The sequence below is a fragment of the Mustela erminea genome, chromosome 2 (genome assembly GCF_009829155.1).
Source record: "Mustela erminea isolate mMusErm1 chromosome 2, mMusErm1.Pri, whole genome shotgun sequence".
NCBI lineage: Eukaryota > Metazoa > Chordata > Mammalia > Carnivora > Mustelidae > Mustela > Mustela erminea.
In genome coordinates this window covers 29,564,379-29,573,879 of record NC_045615.1, presented here as the reverse complement: position 1 = coordinate 29,573,879, position 9,501 = coordinate 29,564,379, and positions in this window count along the sequence as shown.

Below are 9,501 nucleotides of genomic sequence, written 5' to 3'. Positions count from 1 at the left end.
GGGGAGTTCCCCCCACCCCCTTAGAAGCTTCAACATTTGCTTCTTTGAATCACATTAATTTTGACTTGGTTGCATACTCAATCCTGAAAAAATGCCCGTGCCAAGAAGGATCTAAGGTCCCAAGAATAATAGGAGTAGTGATACACAGCAGTCCCTATCAAATCTTTGATTTGTGAGGTGGGGAGTGACTAGTTCCCTGAAGGAAGGAAGGTCAGAGCATTGTTTCATAAATGGGCAGCAAATGTAGCATATTTACATCAAAGATTTGCAGGGTATACTGTGGGAGCAAAGAAATAGGCAATTTAAGGGATAAGAGTTATTAATCTTGAGGAATGACTTATTAGCCAGGAGAAGTGTGATATGAATATCATGCATTTTAGAGAAAAGAACACAGGTAAAATTAGAGAACTGTGAAAGTGCTGATGATGTTATTAGATATTTTATTCCACATCAAAGAATCACTAGTATTAGACACAAATAGAGTAGACAATGATGTCTAGAAAAATACCAAAGCAAAATATATTCTTTAAAAACACATGTTGCAAGTGTATTTCAAGATAATTTTAATAATATAAAATTCTTCCCTTAGCTGCATACAGTACTTTCCAGTGCTCACGGATACACAGATAATTCTCCTGTGAATCAAGAAAACACCTTTCTTATTTTTTAGTACATGAAGAAATAAAACATAACACATCAATAATGCACCTCCCCTTTTTTTCTTTTGTAGGAAAATTTTTTGCTCTTTTTTTTTTTTGAAATAAGCAACATTAATTAAAAAGATTTGCTGTACTAATAATGAAGCTCTGGATTGCAGTCAACAATACAGCTCAATTTGATTCAGGTTGTACTTTGAATTAAGAGTTGAGATATTTTTATTAACAAATTTTTTTTCCTTTGGGAGCTTTTTAAATTACAAATTTAATTTCTTTAATTGCATAGGACTAACTATTCAGTTTGTATATTTCATTATGGTTGTTTTGGTAGTTGGTGGTTTTTAAGGAATTGATAAATATCTTTTAAATTGTCAAATATATGAGTATAAAGTATTTTTTTGTTGTTCTCCTATTACCCTTTTAGTGGATGCAGGACATGTAGTTAGAGCCCTGATACTATGATTTGTTTCCTCTTCCAATTTTGTCAATCTTGATAGAGATTTATAATTTTTAATAATTTTTGAAGAAATTACTTTTTGTTTCATTTATTTTCTCTATTTTTGTTTTCAATTTTATTGATTTCTCTTCTTCACTATTTCCTTCCTTCTACTTATTTGAGTTTATTTTGCTAATTTCTTTTTCTAATATCTTAAGAAAAGAGATTTGATTATTAATTTAAGATCATTCTTCCTTCCTAAGTATTTAATGCTATTAATTTTCCTCTCTGCACTACTTTAGCTGCATCTCACATATTTTAATATGTTGTGATCATTTCCATTCAGTTCTATGCATAGTTTATTTCCTTTTAAACTTCCTCTTTGACTCAGCTATTGTTTACAAGTATATTGCTCAATTTCCAAACATTTGGAGATCTTCCTATTCTTTTTCTGCTAATAATTTCTGGTTTTATTCCATATTATCAGAGAAGATACTCTCTATGATTTTAGGTCTTTTAAACTTGTTGAGGCTTATTTTATGACCAAAGGTTTAGTCTATCTTGGTTTCTCTAAATATTACAACATACATATTTAACTTATGATAGTCTACTAATATGGAAGTCTTATCTCTTATCTATTTTATCTCAACAATGTATAGAAACCTTATTTCCATTTAGGTCCAAATATGCTCTCTACTTTTCAAATATAATTGTCTTAAGGATTTCATCCACATATATAGGAAACAACTTAGGTGATATTACAATTTTGCTACAACCATCAAATATGATTTAGGAAATGTGTGAGGAAAAAATAAATCTCTTGAGTTTACTACTTTTAGCCCAATTTCCAATGTTCTTATTTCTTTCTGAAGTCACAAGACTTATTATCATTTTATTTCTCTTTAGAAAACTTTCTTTAGCCATAATTCAAAGATGCTAGTGAAATTTCCTTTTAGTTTTCTTTCATCTGGGAATGTCTTTATTTCATATTCATTCCTGAAGTATTATTTCACCAGCTGTAGAATTCATGATTGACAGTTCTCTTCCTTCAGCACTTAAAAATTGTCATTATCCTCTGTCCTCCATGGTTCAGAAGTCCACTGTCATGTGAATTGTTCTGTATAAGTAGTATTGTCTCTCAAGCCAGTTTTAAACTTTCCTTCTTTTCTTTCTTTCTTTCTTTCTTTCTTTCTTTCTTTCTTTCTTTCTTTCTTTCTTTCTTTCTTGTGTTCATGGATTTAATTTCTTTAGATATATTATATTTAATGGTAACTCAGTCTCTTAAATCTGTAGGCATGTGTCTTTCACCATATTTGGGGAATATTCATCCATTATTTCTTCAAGTACCTATGTTGTCAGTGTCTCCTTCTCTGTCTTTTTCTTTAATGCAAATAAATGAAAGCTAGTTCTTCTGTTATTGTTTCGCAGGTCACTGAGAGTCTAATTTTTTTGTCAATTTCTGATATTCAGATTAAGTAAATTCAAATTATGTTTTCACCAATTCTCAAGTTCATTGATTCTATTTTCTGTCATCTTCACTCTACTATTGAGCCCATCTAGTGAGTTTTTAATTTCAGTTATTATAGTTTTCAGTTATATAATTCTCATATTTCTATGTAGTTCTTCTTATAATTTCTATTTCCTTGATCTTCTATTTTCTCATTTGTTTCAAAAGGATTTGTAACTGTTTGTCAAAGCACTTTTAGGCTGTCATAATCCTTGTCAGATATTTCAAGCAACTGATTTATCTTGTGATTGGTATCTGTTAAATGTCTTTCTCATTTTGGATATTATATTATGATGGATTACAATTTAAATTTTAAGTAAACTATTCTCTGTTAAGTGATAGCCACAGTGTTAGGTATGTGTGTACATTCAACTTCTCATTTGGACACTGCCAAAACAACTACTTGAAAAATGGGGCACTAACTCATACTCACACTGCCTCTACAGGTGGTTGGGTTGGAAACTCAGCTTCTGCTAATATCTTCCAAGCAAAAGTGAAATTTCTCACTGCCTCTGAGTTTGGGATGTTGGGGATGGAAATAAGAGAAGTAGCTGAGTTCCATGCTGGACCCTTATGACATCTGTATAGAAATGAGTAGAAGGCTAATTGATACTTCTCTGCTCCTGTTAAGATGGAAGTTCAGCTACCCTGGAACCCACTGACACCAAGGAGGTGCTGATTAGCTCAGACTCACACTTCCTTGCCCAACCTCTTAATGTCTGTGGCGGTTAAAGCCCAGCACCATAGTGAAACTGAAGGGCTGCCATTTATATATTGAAACATGTTTGGCTGGAATAGGGCAGTTATTGCCAACAATACATTAAATTATTAGGCCACCCTTTTCAAGTCCTTTGGCTTGAGAAAATAAGATATTTGGGTGAGTTTTTGTCTGTTCCTAGTTAAAGCCTTCTATAGTGCCTTGACTGGGATATATGAGCAGCAATAAGGAACGAACCCAGAGGACTCGTCTTTATGTTCGTTTCCGAGTCTTGTGTCCATAGGCAATCCACCTTCTAATTTCCACCTCTCAGAGTCTTCTTAAGCTTATTTTTGGAGATATGTTCATGGTTTTTTCAGTTGTAAGAAAGAGGCATTGGGAGGAATGGGACTTCCCCCTCTTCAGAACTAGAAGTATCTCTCTCTCTTTTTTTTTTTTTTAGATTTTATTTATTTATTTATTTGACAGAGAGATCACAAGTAGGCAGAGAGGCAGGCAGAGAGGGGCAGGGGAAGCAGTCTCCCTGCTGAGCAGAGAGTCTGATGGGGGGCTTGATCCCAGGACCCTGGGATCGTAACCTGAGCTGAAGGCGAGGCTTTAACCCACTGAGCCACCCAGGCACCCCTCTTAATTGTTTTTTAATAATTAATTTATTGGCTCTCTGAATAGAGAATATTGGTTGCCTACACTAACATCCATTTTCATTGCCCCTCTTTGTAACAAAACCTTAAAGGTTAGTGAGGCATGTTGTCACAATTAATAAAAGATTGTGTTTTTCAGCCTCCTTTGCAGCTGAGGGAGCAACAGAGTTCTAGCCATCAAAGCCTAAATAGAAGCATTTCCTGAGACTTCCTTGAAATTTCCTTAAAAGGTAAAATTCTGCCAAGTATTCTTTTTCCTGCTGTTAAAATAAAGGCCTGGATGACTAGAGATCTATGAGCCATCTTGATCTTCAAAATGCAAGTCAGTTGTGGAAGATGGCAGAACAAAAAGATGAGAATGGTGGTTTTAAAATATGTCTGCAAATGTTTTGGTCTTAGTGACTCACGTCTTACAAATAGACCATGGAGGGATTGGTACTATGTGACTTCTGAGGCTAGATAATGAAAAGAATAATTTCCTTCTGGCTCCCTGGCTCACTCTGCCTGTCTCTTTCTGTCTTATTATCTACTTTATGAGAAGCTAGCCACCAAGTGGTGAGAATACTGAAGAGGTTTTCATAGAGAAGAACTAAGGCTCCTTGCAATTAGCTATGACTAATTTGCCAGGCATAGGAGTGAGCCATCTTGAAAGCAGATGCTCTAGCCCCAGTTAAGCTTTGGAATGATTGTAGTTCTGTCCAAGATTTTGACTGCAACTTCGTAAGGTTCTCTGAGCCCGAACTGGCTAGTCAGCCGCTCTTGAGTTCTTGATTTACAAAAAGTGTGAGAAGTAATAAATATTTCGTGTTTGACTGGAAGAACCAAGCTTCAAGGAAGCTATACAAGCAAGTTTTCAGCTTCTGTCATAGATAGGCAAGACTCCTAGAAAAGCTCCTCAAACAGAAAGTTGTTAAAAAACTATCATAAAATACGACAAATATCCTCCACATTTAGCATGAGGATCCAAGATACTACCTTAGAGATTATAATTAAAGTGATGATTTGACAGTTTTTTAGTTATTGCATGAGGCCAGGGCATAGCTGGAAAAAACATTTGGTATAAAAGATATTTGTAGGGAAAACTTGTGAAGTGGTAAGTCATACCTTTGACATAGTGTGTTTTCTGGAAAATGGAAAGAATTCCTCATGAAATTGTAAGAGATTAATTATGAATTGTATAAATTATAAGACATTGACTCTAAAAATGTAAAACTTGGGGTTGAAGAGGGATGTGTTATAAAATATAGGAAATACTTAACACTTTTGAAATGTGGATTCTTGAAAAAGAAAGATGCAAGTCCAGTCTCATTGTTTAATGTATGAGAAGTTGAAGTTCAGAGAATAACTATTATCTCAAATGGTAAAATTGATTAGGAACAGACTCCCTCAGGTGGTATATCCTTTCTGATAATAACAACAGAAAAAGCTTAGACAGAATTCTGTTTAATCATGATAGATTAAGTTTATGCACTTATCTCTGGCTCCTTAGGAAGTCTCAAAGATAATAATAAAGGAATAAACATGTTATATGTGATTTGCACAAAAAAGAATAGAAAAGAGGTGAGAGAAAACTGTACAGGTCAACAATTTTGTAAATCAGTGAAATGGTAAGCCTGAAATATTAATTTAGGGTCTTTGAATTTTATAGTCTATGGACACTCCATTACATTAAAAAGAAGTCATATAGTAAATAACCTTCTTTTAAGAGGTGTTCTGTTTTCAGGTGTGTCTTCTATTGTGTGTGAAAGTCAACAATTTCTTGGGTCTCCTTCCTTTTTTATAACTAGAGAATTAGATTAAGCAATGTATTTTCAAATAATAACTAAGAAATGTGTTTTATATTATGACACAGTATGCACACAATATACATACTTATATATACATACCTACTCACGTTTCACAAAACAACATACTTTACTGCATTGATAACACAATTCATATTACCTTGGTATTTTTTATATTATTCCTTCCATTGTATTTCATTGTGTTAAAGCAGAGATGACTATATAAATTTCATTACTCACTAATGGGTTTGACATGCAATTTTAAAAACACTAAGCTTGCTTTTTTTTTAAAACCTTAATCAAAGTGATGCATGCTCTAGTTTAAAAAGATAAATCATTTTACATGGCTTTTTATGAAAACTAGGCCCTTTTCTTCCTTGTCCTCATCTATTTTTCATTTTTATCCCTTTTAGCTTTTTAGTTTTGCTTTTACTTCCACATCTTTACATTATATTTGTTACTACTGTTTATTTCTCCACTGTTAGGTATTACTTATTGGTTTTCCTTGCTTCTTGCTCTTCTCTACCACATCCTCAACACACATAGACATACACACATACACACACACACACATTTTTTAATCATCCTTCCCATTATTCCAGTATAGGTGTATTGTAATTTTTGTTATATAAATACACAGGGGTGCCTAGGTGGCTCAGCTGGTTGACTGTCCTACTCTTGATTTCAGCTCAGATCATGATCACAGGGCCTTGTGATTGACCCTCACATTGGACTCCACACTCTGTGGGGAGTCTTGAGATTCTCTCCCCAACCCTGCCTGCCCCTCTCTAATTGTGCTTTCTCTAAAATAAGTAAATAAACCTTACAAAAAACATACAACTTTTCCCATCATCTGATGAAGTGAATTATTTTTACTGTTGAGCAGTTGAACCATGTAATAAATTGTAATTTCTTTTTTCTCCTTCTCTTTCTTTCTTTCCTTTTTTCTTCTTTTTTACATTGTTTTCTTGGAGTTAATAATTTTCTTATTTAACTTTTTTTTTTCAAATTTAACACTTTAAAATTTTTCACCAATTGTTTAAATCTTCTCTCAAGATGTCCAGAGAAAGGAGTTTCACCAGTTTTATCTTTCTGAAGAAATCTAATTTGATGTTATATGACTACTTCTGTCTGGATTGTTGGCCTTCTCTATAGGTACACAGATGTCATCCTGAGGTCAACTTTCATTACCATTCTGCAGAGCCCTAATGCCTCTCTCCTGTAATTAATCTTCCCTTTCCTACAACCTATGTCTTCCTCTTTCTTGGTGTTTGCTCATGTTTGGTGGAACACACTGTCTAATAGATTCCCTAATGAATGTACAAGGGAAATAAACAATCTGAGACTTCAAATGTTGAGTCTACCATCAACTGTGATCAATGGATTCTCTTGATATAGATTTAAAGTTTTAGATATTTATGATTCCGAATTTTTAAAGTATTTCCCCATTGGCTTTTATTGTATAGTGCTATTGTCTAAGTATGCATTCAAGATGATTCCTGATTACTTTGCATGTGATTTAATTTTTCTTCAGAAATATATCTTTGTAGTCTAAAATCTCATGGGGGAAATTCTTTGAGGGAGATCTATTTGATCCATTACACTGGGCCCTCCTTCATTCTTTCCTGTTTTATAAAGTTTTCTTGGCTTGTTTCATTAGTGATTTTTCTTTCTGTTTTTCTTGCTTCCTTTTCTGTAGAACTCCTTCAATTGGTATTTTTAACTTCCTAGACTTTTTTTTTTTAAGTCTTCACGTCTTTGGTTAATTTTTATTGATCTTTTGTATTTTTCTCTACTCTCAGAGAAAATAATATCCTTCATGAGAAGGTAATTTTCAAGTATTATATCAACATTCTTCTCTCTTCTTTCTTATTTCTGGTACTTTCCCCTGTTGCTTTTTTAGATTCTTACCTCTTTTAGGATGCATGAAAGGTAAAAACCTCACTTACAGGAAACAAAGTAATGTGAAATGGACCAGGGTGGAGTGAAGGACCTTAGTTCAGTATCCTTATGTTTGCTTAATCTCTCTGATTTCTTTTTTTTTTTTTTAAGATTTTATTTATTTATTTGACAGACAGAGATCACAAGTAGGCAGAGAGGTGGGGAGAGGTGGAGCAGGCTCCCTGCTGAGCAGAGAGCCCCATGTGGGTCTCGATCCCAGGACCCTGGGATCGTGACCCGAGCTGAAGGCAGAGACTTTAACCCACTGAACCACCCAGGCACCCCAATCTCTCTGTGGATACAACCCTCTTTACATCTGTGCTTGATGAGGTCATATCAGAGAACTTGTGTTTTACCATTTCTAAAAAATAAACCACCCTTTCTTTCAAGGATGAGAGAAGGGAAATTTGAGTAGGGAAAGGAACAACAGGTCTGAATACTTCCTAAATGAAATTTCATCAGTCCTCTTTTAACTTCTATTTTTTTACCTCTATGTGAAGAGGTAGCTAGGTACCACTAATTTTGGAGTTTCCTGGGAAATATGCAGTATTATTATACTTTATGTTTTGCTTTCTTATATATCTTCAAAGGATTCTGTGTTCTTGGGTCTTATCACTTTTCCTTGACCTTCTAACTTTCATCATTGTTTTGTGGCTGATGTTATCTCTTTGTTTTTCCCTTGTTGGTTTATGCATCTTTAAAAATTCCTTCATTTTTATGGTGGTTTCAAGAAAAGGTGAAAGTTCTACTGGGTATTTACCCCAAAGATACAGATGTAGTGGAATGAAAGGCCACCTGTACCCCAGTGTTCATAACAACAATTGTCACAGTTGCCAAACTGTGAAAGGAAACAAGATGCCCTTCAACAGACAAATAGATAAAGAAGATATGATCCATATATACAATGGAATATTATGTCTCCATCAGAAAGGATGAATACCCAACTTTTGTATCAATATGGATGGGACTGGAAGAGAATTTGCTGAGTGATATAAATCTAGCAGAGAGTGTCAATTATCATATGGTTTCACTTACTTGTGGAGCATAAGGAATAACATGGAGGACATTGGTATATGGAGAAGAGAAGTGAGTTGGGGGAAATCAGAGTGGGAGAAAAACCGTGAGAGACTGTGGACTCTGAGAAACAAACAGAGGGTTTTGGAGGGGAGAGGGATGGACTGTTGGGTGAGCCTGGTGGTGGGTATTATGGAGGGCAAGTATTTCATGGAGCACTGGGTGTGGTGCATAAAGAATGAATTCTGGAACACTGAAAAGAAAGAAAAGAGAAAAGAAAAGAAAAGGTGAAAGTTAACATTTTTATTTATTTTGCCATGTTTCTGGAAGTCTTCAATCAATCTAAAATTATTTTTAATAAAGTGAAAGATTTGGAGAACTTTGAGTTTGAATCTTGTTTCCATTTTTAAAATTATTTCAAAACTTATTTATTAGTTTATGAAGAGAAAATTCTTTTTTATTCCCCAGAAATAATTATAAAACTATTTGATGTTTCACATTGTCAACATTAAAACTGAGATCTCAGTTTAGATTTAAAAATAAGGACAAACTCACATGGAAGACAGTGTGGAAAGTTTAGAAGGTTGTCTGTTAGAGCCAAGTGTTTAGTATATAATATCAACCCTGAATTAAGCCTGGCTTTCTCACCTTACAATAGGAAAGTGTACTTTTATTAGATATTTAGTAGTAAAATGATACTTTCTGATACATTTAATGAAAAATCCTTTACTATGAGAGAGGATCCTTGCCTTCAAAATAGATTTTAAAAATCTCTCTAACTTAAACTTAATGCAGAACAAAAGG